Here is a 12,518-nt window from a genome sequence, read left to right on the forward strand (position 1 = left end):
ATATATATATATATATATATATTATTGATATCTGTAATGATTATTTTTTAATATCGATCCCGATGACATTTTCTGTCAACAGTTTACCAAAATTATTTTCTAATGCTAATTAGGAAAACTTTCAAGAATTATTTTCTTGCTAATATCGATTGAGGTGGTTTTTTTAAGTCGGTCAAAGAGCTCCAAATGAGTAAAAATAATGTTATGTAAATAATTATGGTCTACAATTAAAAAATAATGTCAGTTGAAATATATGAAGAAAAGACCTTTATCATTGATTTTTTTTATAAAATTTAACAAAAAATAACATAAAACAATATTGACTAAAAGAGCTAATTAATATTTATATTTATTAATTATTAACAATTTTTTATTATTTAAATTATATTTTACATTTATTAATAATTAAAATACTTTATTTAAATGAAAAAAAAATTCAATTGATCTATATAAACACAACATTTAAAACATAAAATAATTTAAAATATTATTAATTTAAATTAAATATGTTTAGATATCTCAAAAAATTTAAATTTTTTTAAAATAATGATAAAAAAATTGTTTATCATTATTTCCTAAAATTATAAAATAATAATAAATACTTCAAATAAGTTGCACTATACCTTTGTTGACAGACCTATAGAAGATATGTATCTTTGGATTATTACTATTTACACTCTCCCTATATACTAATGCCCTCCTAAACATTTTTTTTCCAAATTACCCGAGTAAACACACTCCCTTTATCTTCATGGGTGTTGCTCCCACCACCACCACCACCACCGTATACTTCCTCTACCTCCCCACATTATTTTAAATACAATTATATCCTTAAGTTAAAAAGATTTTTACTTTTATCCTATTTTAAATAATTTGAAACCCTAATTTTACTTTCCTAGCACCCACCCACAGAACTCTCTTCCCCTTTCCGCATTTCCGTTTCACCTCTCCACTTTCCGTGCTTCCATTCCTTTTTCTTCAGTTTTACAAAATCATTACGTTTAAAAACTAATTATATATCACATCCAAAATTAAAAATTTAAATATAAACTAATATAAATATACATTATTAAAATACATTAAAAATATATTCAAAAATAATAAATCAAAACATTTAAATTAAATTATTAAAATATCTAATAAACTAATAAAACAAACCCTAAAAAAACGAAATCTTTAAACGGATGTGACATCCTTCAACAGATGTGACATCCTTCAACGGATGTCAACATCCGTTTAAGGTAAAACGGATGTGACATCCTTCAACGGATGTAAACATCCGTTTAAAGGTTTCGTTTTTTATTTTAGGGTTTTATGTCATGGTTTATTCGAGTACGCACATGGAGGAAACACCACACACGCACTGTACCACTCCACGCACTGCACCACGAGAGCGACACTGCACCACCACGAGAGGGAGACTGCTTGATAATTCTTTCCACCACCACCAACCTTTGCAACTTGTGGTATCTCATAGCAAACCAAAGAAAGAGAGGAACAAGTATAATGTTAAAATGAAAGAAAAGTATTTTACTCATACACGGTACTACAATAGGTTATTAGTGAAATAAGTTATTAGTGAAATAGGTTATGAAGGGTAAAATTAAAAAATAATAACTCTAAAAATAAAATTTTACTAAAGGACAAAATAGTAAAGGAGAGATGGAGGGAGAAAGGTGTGGTGGTGGAGGGAGCAACACCCTATCTTCATCTCCCTCCACCACTTTAGTTTCTTCTGAAACAAAAAAGAAAGAGGAATCAAATTCTCCCACATCAAATACTTGGCCCAATTTAAGGATATTGAAGTTAAATTGGAAAATGTCTATCATAAGATAACTAGCGTAAAGGAGGAGTGTAAATAGCAAAAAGGATTTCCTTCCTGACCAAACAATAATGCACAAGGCCCAAATCATATCAAAGTTATATTATATGTAGTTATAATGGAACTTCCATATTAACACCCTTTTAGATTTCTGTTCACATTCCCTGCCCCCTTTCTTTATATTTGTGTTACCAATTATACCCTTTCATCTAAAAAATTGTAAACCCTAACCCCTTATTCTTTACACTCCACTTTGATTGTCATCTAAATGCTTTCTATCATTTTTCTATTTTTTGTCTATCTTAAAGCTACGTAAAATTTACCTAAGTTTTGTTTTTATTAAACTAAGTTGTTTATATAACATTTTTTTTATCAAACTTTTTATTTTATATGCATAAAATTTGATGCATATTTAGCTGTTATTTTGGTTGTTTCATACGAAGTGAGGTTAATGATGTGTCATTTGGAATGGTTTCCAAAGGTACTTTATAAAATTTTCCTAAAAAGTACTTTAAAGAATTGACTTAATAACAATTAGGTTTTATTTACTTCTTTATTATAAATTAAACAAGTAGGTTTAAAGGTGTGTTGATTCATTTAGTATAATTTAATAACAAATAAGACTATGATTGTGGTTATCCATCTTTGTGTTCTTGGAAAAAGAAAAATGAGAAGGGAGGGGGTGCTTAATAAAGGTCACAGTGAGAGTTGTCTATCATAAAAATAGATGCTTTGCATAAGATACATAAGTTGCATTACATGGCCAACTTGCTACAGGATAATTCTCACAAGGAAAGAAAAAAAAAATCAACTAGGTCATTACAATGACATTATATTCATATGATATCATAGAGTACTTTGTGAGAACTAAGATGCATCATCAAATTTTATTGTCTATTTCTTCCATAGAAGACATTATTTCCATACACAACACCTATGTCTTCATTGTCGTCGATGAGTACATTAGCAAAACAATGAAATACATTTTCAATGTATTTTTTTTTCTAAACTATATTACAAAATTATCATTACACCACTTTTTATATCAATTCTAGATTTAACTATATAGTATAAAAAATTCATATACCGTCAAAATAAGTTGTAATAAAAAATATTTTTTACACTAGTAAATAAAAAAAATAGTTCAAAAATTAGTTTGTTTCGTTCCTCACATGTAGAATTTAATTTTTGTTTATAATTATTGTAAATGTTAATATTTATAAAATTCAGCTAGAAACATGAATACATGTAGCTTGATTATTTTGACTGTGGAGATTCCATTGGTGTCTTCTTGCAAAATTATGGGACCAAGGAAGTTGAGATCCACGAATCCTCCACGTTTATTACCTGTGTTACCAGGCCTAGCTATGAACTCCCAAAACCTATATTACATTATTATCCATCTGGACTATACTTAGGCCATTATTAAAAAAATCATAGCCATGATCAAACTTTAAGCTTTTGGTCAATAAAACTTGCTGGCTTCTATAATTATTCATCATCACATATTTTAATAAATATTTATCGTATTTAGTCAAGGTCGTCGTAAACAATATTTTTATAAGGATTTTCTTCCGTGTGGATAAGTTTCTGAGATTATTTTTGTAGTACTATGGATGAACATGCAATTACGAATCACGTTGTGTCACTTGTCGGGAATTTAATGAAGGTTTGAAATGCGTACGACGATATTTCTGTGCATGATAACTATATACGGTAAATAACAGTACACGTCCATTGTATCTTACACAGGATATTTTTTTTTTTTTAAAAAAAGACACGAAATACACTTGATTAATTGACCTCCATAGTAAACAAAAGTTAAAATTGGAATTTGTCTTCTAGACTTTAATATATTTTCATTCATAAATTTAAAAAATAATGGATATATTTCTTCTAATTTATAAGCTTTAAGCGTTAATCAATATTTTAAATTAATATTTTAAAGTGTATTAGATGATGTAAATAATTCAAACATAAAATATAATTAACAAACAATATTTAAATTAGAAAAATTATATTTATTTATTTTCAAAGTTTAAAAATAAAATTGAATCGAAATTTGTAACGAATTTAAATTTCATATTAAAATTAATTATAAACAAAATAAGAATTTAAAAGCTTAAAGAGAAATACTTCACTCCCAAAGCACACACCCAAGTTAATTTCTTGTATCTAATTCTACAACTTTTTAACATAGGAATAACCAATAAAGTAAAACTACAAATTGAATCTGGTTTTGGCTTCTAAATTTTTTTCCTCAAATAAAAAATCAAAATTGAAAATAACTATCCTATATAATCTAAAACAATGTGTTTTTACATTTTAATTTAAAACACGTAGATCAACTACCATGAAATTATTCTTGATCAATTGGAGGATGGTAAAGTAGGTGTAGTAGTGAAGAAAATGTAATGTTTTTAGGTTTGTTTTAGTAGTAACCTTTCAACTTTTATTGTTTTCTCAAAGCTCACCCGTTTGTTCCATTTATGCCACCTCAAGCTCTTTCAGCGGTTTAATTGACAAACATTCATGGAAAATTTAACCAGGGAAAGATGTAATTTATAAGTTGAAAAGCAAAAAGGAACTTTATTTGCCCTTCTTAATCTCTTTATTGATTTTGTTTAGTACTATCACAATTTTTATTTTCTATTAATATGTCCTCTTTTCCTATGATCTAGAAGAGGAAAACATGGTTGCTGATTCGAATGGTGATGATGAAGGATAAACTAGACTACACACTAGCTAACTATTCAACAATCACAAGGCTTTTACATTTCAACAGTATTGCAAGACCAATGATGAATGATTGATATGGAGATGAAGCTAACTCTTTTTCATATGGTGCAAAACAATCAATTTCATGAACTACCTTATGAGAATCTATATACTCATCTGACCACATTCATGGAGATATGCATAATAAAATGAGAATCCACCAAGTTCTTAATGAAGTTATTCGTCTCAGTTCTTTTCCTTTCTCATTAGTTGACAATGTAAAAATCTAGTTGAATTCATTTCCTAAGAATAGTCTTATCGTATGGGATGATGTGGTATCAAAATTTTTCAACAAATATTTCCCTCAATCGAAAGTCAATAAAGGGAAGTAAGAGATCTCTATGTTTTAGCAAGATATTGAGGAAACCTTGAGTCAAGCTTGGGATAGATTCAAAGGATTGCTCAGAAAAACTCTCATTCATGGTTTTGACGAGCTTATACTGCTTAACATATTTTTGGAAGGGCTTATATCACAAACTAAGTTAATGCTAGATGCTTCAGTAGGAGGTAGTATTAGGTGGAAGACACCCAATGAAGTCATGAGTTAATTGAGAGCATGACTTCTAATGACAATGAAGAGCACAATGAGGGAGCTCAACCTCAACAGAAAGTTGTTTTACAATTGTAGTCACAAGAAGCCCTATTAGCACAAAACAAGATTATGACTCAACAACTTGAAACTCTCATGAAAAAGCTTTCACAACTTCCTAAAGAGCTCTAAAATGTTTATCAAGCTCAACACCATCCAGTGCCCAGTTGTGAACTATATGGTGGAGATCATATCAATGGACAATATGTCCTGCCAAACAAAGCTCATGAAGGGGTGAATTACATGGCGAATCAAAGTCGCCAAGGGAACTACAATCAAGGCTAGAAACCTCACCCAAGCATGGGACAAGGACAAGATGTACCATCAACTAAACCACCTCAACAACACCAACAATATTCTACTCTTTCTGCAGAACTTCAAAGCTTAAAGAAACTCTTTAACAATTCATGCAGGTATCTATCTCTAATCACAAAAATACGGAAGCTTTAATCCGCAACTTGGAGATTCAAGTGGGACAATTAGCTAAAAAGTTAGAGGAGAAACCTGAGAAAATTTTTATGGCTAATACTAAGGTTAACCCACACTACAAAAAAGAAGGGCATTACCGAAGGCCAGAAGCCCTCGGAAACAGCCCAAAACCGTCGGTAAAAGGTAATTACCGAAGGCTTATCGACGGCCAAAGAGCCCTCGGTAAATCGCTTGTCGCTAACATTTATCGAGGGCTTTTGACCTTCGGTAATTACCGAGGGCCAAAAGCCTTCGGTAATTACCGAATAGCTGAAAAAAAAAGTATAATGGAGGGTACTCAGTCAAGGGTCTGGTAATCGTTTACACCAACCCTGTAAACGATTACCCGAGAGAAAATTGGAATTTGTACAGAAAGTCCAACACAGGTACTCAGTCAGGTGAACAGGGGTCACCATTGAAAAAAAAAGTGACTTTTAGGCACTTTTGCACTTGTCTTAGGCTGTTCCTTGTGTTTCAGTGGTGGGGGAGGGAGGTTAGTGATGTGATTATGTCCCAATGATGGAGGAAAGTGATGTTTTGGCACCCCATGATGGAGGAAAGAAACAATGTTTATGAGATGAGCAACTTGAGTGAGATAACATGCTGTCAACTTTGACCTTTGCTGGCTATTTTACTGATAACTTTTCCCACCGACCTCCAAATGATGTGATTCTTTTTTTATTAGAAACTAGACTCAAAAATCTTTCCAATGACTACTAATTTGTAATTTTTGGACATTTGAGTTGGTACAGTTTATTGTTTCAAGTTAGCGTTTCATATATTTTTGCCAACTCTGACCTTTGCTTGTTCTTTTGCTCATAACTTTCTCCACCGAACTCCAAATGAGTTGATTCTTGTTTTGTTGGAATCTATACTCAAAGACCTTTCAAATTATGCCTTAGAAATCAAATTTACACCTTCTTTGACACTGTAATCGATTACACGGACACTGTAAACGATTACCCGAGAGAAAATTGGATTTTGTACAGAAAGTCCAACACAGGTACTCAGTCAGGTGAACAGGGGTCACCATTGTTAAAAGAAGTGAGTTTTAAGCACTTTTGTTCTTGTCTTAGGCTGGTCCTGGTGTTTTAGTGGAGGAAAGTGATGTTTTGGCACCCCATGATGGAGGAAAGAAACAATGTTTATGAGATGAGCAACTTGGGTGAGATAACATGTTGTCAACTTTGACCTTTGCTGGCTAGGTAATTCTTTGCTTTTGACAAGTTTCCTAGCTTCATTCCACTAGTTTAGACATGTTAGGATGTTCACATACCTTAGAATGAGTCTACATTAGGTGAAATGACAATTTGTCACCTTATAAGTACACTTTTTAGGTACTAAATACTCAAACTTTGAGTTTTAGGTTATTGTTTTGCTTTTTATGGATTTTTTACAATGTTTTAGTCATATCCTTACATTTGGAAACATAAACCTGCACATAAAATTGGGTTTTTCTGGTTTTTTTGGGTTTTTCTGGTTTTGGACTTTTCAAAACTGGATTGCAGGGGTGTATTTGGTTGAGTTTATGATTTGTTTTCACTTGTAGAATCATTCAAAATTGTTTGAAACCACTTCAAGCAACTTTATATGCTTAAATTGAAGGGATTCAAACTGTGAAACAGCAATGAAAACTGCCACAGTAAAATAGGATATGACCACTTACTATATTGAACCCTAAGTAGTAAGATGTAATTTGGTGAAATGGTGCAAAATTGACCAAAGGAACAGTTAAGATGAACTTTGATGCACCAAATATATGTATAGAAACAACCAAATTGTGCCAAAATCTACTGAATCACACTATCACTTGTTGAGTTCCAAATTTCAAGCAAAAATGGGAAGTCAAACTATGATTTGGCAGATTTAATGAAAATGGACCAAGGAAACAGTTGAAACAAGTTTCAAATGGTCTAAAACACTTGCACAAATGTTTAAACTGGTCTGAAATAGGCAGAGTCACCAAAACACGGTTGCAGTTGGTAAAAGTGCAAAAAAATGAACTAAAACTATTGCAGATTTGAGAAAGCAGTGCATTCAAAGCTGGATAGCTCAATTAAAGACTCAAACAATGCCTAAAAACACTATATCTAACTACAGATAAACAGCTAGCAGAATTGAAGCACCTAATACCAAACAAAGACTATAAGCACGGTGCAAAAAGCATGATGCTTCACGTTTATAATGATTTCACAAATTGAATGGGGGGAAGTAATAGGGGGCCACACCCATCAACTGTTTCACAAATTCACTGACAGAAGAAAAATAAACACATCCAAAATACCACCCTTTGTCAACCATGATGCTTCACGTTTATAATGATTTCACATTTACTGCATACAACTCCATATACAAGTGACAGTCTCTTCATTTTTAATTTCTTCACATTGCACCATTTGATTTAGTAAATATTTACAGTAAAAAACTGATCATGACAGTCACCTCATGTCCTTTTAAGAGGATTCTGAAGGGAAAGCTTATGGAATAATGGTGATGAGGAAAACTTTCTACAAAAGTGTCTGAAAATATCATGAAAGGCTTTTCATCTATATGTATGATATAATTATAAGCTTTGAGGCTTTCCTAGTAGAGTCTTATATTATATTTAACATACTTTTGTAAGAATAATACCAAGTGATTAGTGCCCTTGAATTTCAGAACCAACAACATACACCATGATAGAATGAATTGGACTAATACAAATGACAACAAGCTTTTGTGTGTAAGCAGAGAGCAATGGGAGTGCAGGACAGAAGGAGGGGTACTTTTTCTGCACAAGACAAAGGAAGTATAGGAATAGCATAAGGCATAATAGACTGACTGGGTCTGGGTTCTGGAAAGCAACCAGCATAGACAAACCACTGTACTCACTAGGTGGAGAAGGCAATGATTGCATTCGACTCAAAAAAACAGTACTCTATTACCGTGGCAGTGCAGGCAAAGGCATCAAAAACTATTGGATGATGCATGACTTGACTTGCTGCTAGGGGTTCTAGTCTGGACCGCTACCTACTGCTACACTATCAACCATTTACAATATATAACATTATGTGTACGTTCATTGGAAGCAAATCAAGGGGAGGTTAGAGGTTGAAAGGTTTATAGTTCAAGTTTTGCGTACATAGAGCACACACTTGCAAGCATTACAAGCAAACGCAACAGGTTAAACAATTCCCACTATTGCTCAATCTTCACCACCTCGTTTGCTTTGATTTTCCCTAAACTACGATTAAGGTTATTTAAACCTTCTCACTGCCATGCCAATACCTTGCCCCTCATTCCAATTAAAAACCAATTTTTCTCAATCAAACAACAACATACACTCATGCCACAACAACATCAAATAAATTCAATAACATTGTCACTCATAATGAATTTTTAGACGCACAACTTACCTCAATCGAGATAGCCCTTGACGATGGCAACCTTTCTACACCACGACGGCCACGCCCCACAAGTCAGCCACTCCAACGAAGTCCCTTAACCAAGTTCCTTCAATCATATAGCAACAAGTGAATGAAAAGTAGATGAAGGCAGCAAGCAGTGTTTATGCTTCAGCAAAATGAAAATGACAGTGTGAATCAAGTTCTGTGGAACTTACCTCTACCAAGATGCCGCTTGACGACCACGACAACAACAGAAGCCCAGAACGGCCCCTTCGACAGAGTCCCTCAACCTCCACACCACCAGCCCTCAACGAACCAACCAGCGCAATACGAACCCTAGCCCCCAACTCCCTGAAAACACCACGCACCGTGAACTAAGACCGATCAACGCACCACTGACCACCGTCACGGACCACCACCGGTGACTAATGGACAAACTCACGGAGCGTATTGCAACAGAGGGAACTATGTGAAGAAAGGAAGGAGACGCACAAAAACGACGAGGCTGAAGAAAGTGAACTTGGGGATCGAAGAACCCAATTTGGGACTTAAGTTGGTCAGGTCCTTACCGACGGCTTCATAGCCTTCGGTAATCGTCTCAATACCGAGGGCTTCAAAGCCTTCGGTAAAAGTCCGTCTGTAATTCCCACTTTTCCAGTAGTGCCAAAAGAACAAGTTCAAGCTATTACTACAAGAGGTGGAAAGTTGTTGGAGGAGAGAGAAAAAGAGAGAAAAAGAGAAGGAACATAATAGTGGAGAGAAAAGTAAGGTGAGTGAAAATGATGAGAGAAAAGAAGAGAGCAAAAGAAAAGAAAGTGAGAAAGTTGAGGGAGAAAACAAAGAAGAGGAAGAAGAAGAGAAAAGAAAAGGAAAAAACATGAGAATCCCCTTTCTTACCCAAAAGTTTATTCAAGGAAGGAGAAGGAGAAACAATTTGAGATGTTTATGAGTGTTTTCATCCTATATATTAGTTCTCCTCTTAATTTGTTTTATGAATGAACAAAACTCATTTTGTGTTCAAGTACTTCACAAGTAAAAGTGAGATGACATAAAGTTATTAACACTCCACGAAATACAATTAATTCCAGTAATACAGATAAATAAATAAGAATGAATTATGAACATCTCTCTTAAATAAATAAATATGAATATAAATAAATAAAAATGAGGTTATGAACACCTTATTGAATAAATGAAAATAATAACAATGAATAAATAAGAATGAGGTTATAAATACCTCACTAGTATAATAATAACAATAAATTAGAATGGGTTATAAATACTTCACTAATAAACTTAAAATAATATCAATAAATAAATAAATAAGAGTAAGGTTATAAAAACCTTACTAGTAAAATAAAAATGAAGTTATAAACACTTCACTAATAAAATAAAAATAATAACAATAAATAAATAAAATAAGAATGAGGACACCAAAATAAAATAAATAAATATTAAAATAAATTTAGATCTTATAAAATTAATTAAACTCTTCTTATCTTAAAACAACTTGTCCAAGTAAAACTCTACTTCTCAATAGATTGAATAATTTCTCCAAACAATTTTAAAATCTTGATAAGTAGAAAAAGAAAATGGAAATGGAGAAGAATGATGAAGAAAAATTGATGGATACAACTACCAAAAATCTCTTGTTTCACTTCTCTTAACATTATATAGAAAACTTATATTATTACTTTAATATTTTTTTTTTATACATTCATATTTGACAACTTATGATAGTTGGGAGAAAACTTATTGATTTTCTAGAAGAGTTGTTCCTTACTCCAAATACAAAAATGATATTTCTTATTACAAACCTCTAAATGCAAATATGAACGCAGAGTGAATAATATCATCTAAAGAATATGCTCTAAAATGATGAGTTTGATCCAACTGTTAACGAAGTTGGAATCGAATCAAATATTTAATAAAGCAACTCGAAACAGGAAATAAGTTACACTAATTTAAACTGTGAAATTTTTTTTCTCTAACCACATACCTCTAAATGGTAATCGTAACCGTCAAAATGAGGTACTATGTCTTATGAAATCGAGATAAAAATTTAATTCCAATCTAACAGTTAATGAAGCATGATTAAAAATTTTACTAAGACAACTCAAAACTAAACAATATATAGAGACCTGAGTGTTATATTAAAATACAAGGATTATTTTTCTTAGCATAAACCTCTAATTGTAAATCTCATCGATCATAATGGAGAACTACGTTTTAATAATACTCTATAAAAGTTATATTTTAATCCAATGATTCATGATATTATAATCACACTAATAGAAAGTGGTTGACACTTTAAAATCATGTTTTAATTTTATAAAACTTTTTTTTATAATTTATCAATTTACTTATAACAACATATTTGAATAAAAAACTTATATAAATAAGGAGTGCTAAAAAACAAAAAAAAATTATATTCAAATATTATTTTTTAAACTTATTATTTTTATTATTATTAGTATTGGTATCAGTATTTTCTATAATTTATTACTTTAACATAAAGAAATCAGTATTAAAATAACAATATTTATCTTTAATTAATTCATTATAAAATAACAGTGATAATTAATTATTTAACTTATCTTACTATTAAATTCATTATTTAAATATTATATACATATATGTAATTATATATAAATATAGTATTTAAATATAATAATATAAGACTAGTTATAAATAATAATAATATAAGATAATATAATAATAATAATAATAAAAATAAAAATATTGTAATGATAATAATAAATTAACAATTTTATAGTTCTAGAGAGAGAATTAAAATGACAAAAGAAAACAAAAAATAAGGACATGTTAGAATTTTAAGTGGAGGTGTGGACACTTAGGTTGAAAATGAAATCATGGTATCATATGTCTTGGAGCACGTTCCCTCTAAATTGAGAATGAACAAGTTGACAAAGAGAAATGAACGCTGTCCTTTACAATTAATATTTAATCCTTCCTTGTTTTGATTAAATAAAATAAAAACTAAGTTACATAGTCATTTTCTGTTTCCATGGCATGTTTCGTTTTCTAACCCACGTGAAATATATCCAGTCACTTTCTGCAATCACTGCTATCACATTCAAACCTAAAGTAAGGGCCATACTTAAAAAATTAAATCAAGACTTTGCGCTGCCGTTGGTGAAATGGTTCTTTTTTCTCTTTTTTTTTTCTAGTAGAAAAGGAAAAAGTAGTTAATTTGAAGGTTTTTTTTTTCTTTTTTATTTCATTAAAATGGTACATTCTTATAACTAATTTATTGGTTTGGATAAAATTTCAAAGGGTGCATAAGTCATCCTTGAATTAATTATTTTACTATTTGAAGAAATCGTGATTCAATCAACAAATTTTGTTTTTTTCTTTGTTATTTAAGTTATATTTTTACTTTATTAAGAAATTATGAATTAAGTGATATATTTTTTTTACTTTTTATTATTATTTCTATCCGGATAAAATAATT

The 12,518-nt window shown here is 31.1% G+C and overlaps 1 non-coding gene across 1 annotated transcript; it reads right to left on the reverse strand.

Annotated features, from left to right (window-relative positions):
* Positions 1-4,920: 4,920 nt before the first annotated feature.
* Positions 4,921-5,027, reverse strand: LOC128195678 (small nucleolar RNA R71). Its single transcript, XR_008247475.1, has one exon. It is a non-coding gene; the product is annotated as a small nucleolar RNA R71 (small nucleolar RNA).
* Positions 5,028-12,518: the final 7,491 nt, after the last annotated feature.

This window comes from Vigna angularis, chromosome 2 (genome assembly GCF_016808095.1).
Source record: "Vigna angularis cultivar LongXiaoDou No.4 chromosome 2, ASM1680809v1, whole genome shotgun sequence".
Lineage (NCBI taxonomy): Eukaryota > Viridiplantae > Streptophyta > Magnoliopsida > Fabales > Fabaceae > Vigna > Vigna angularis.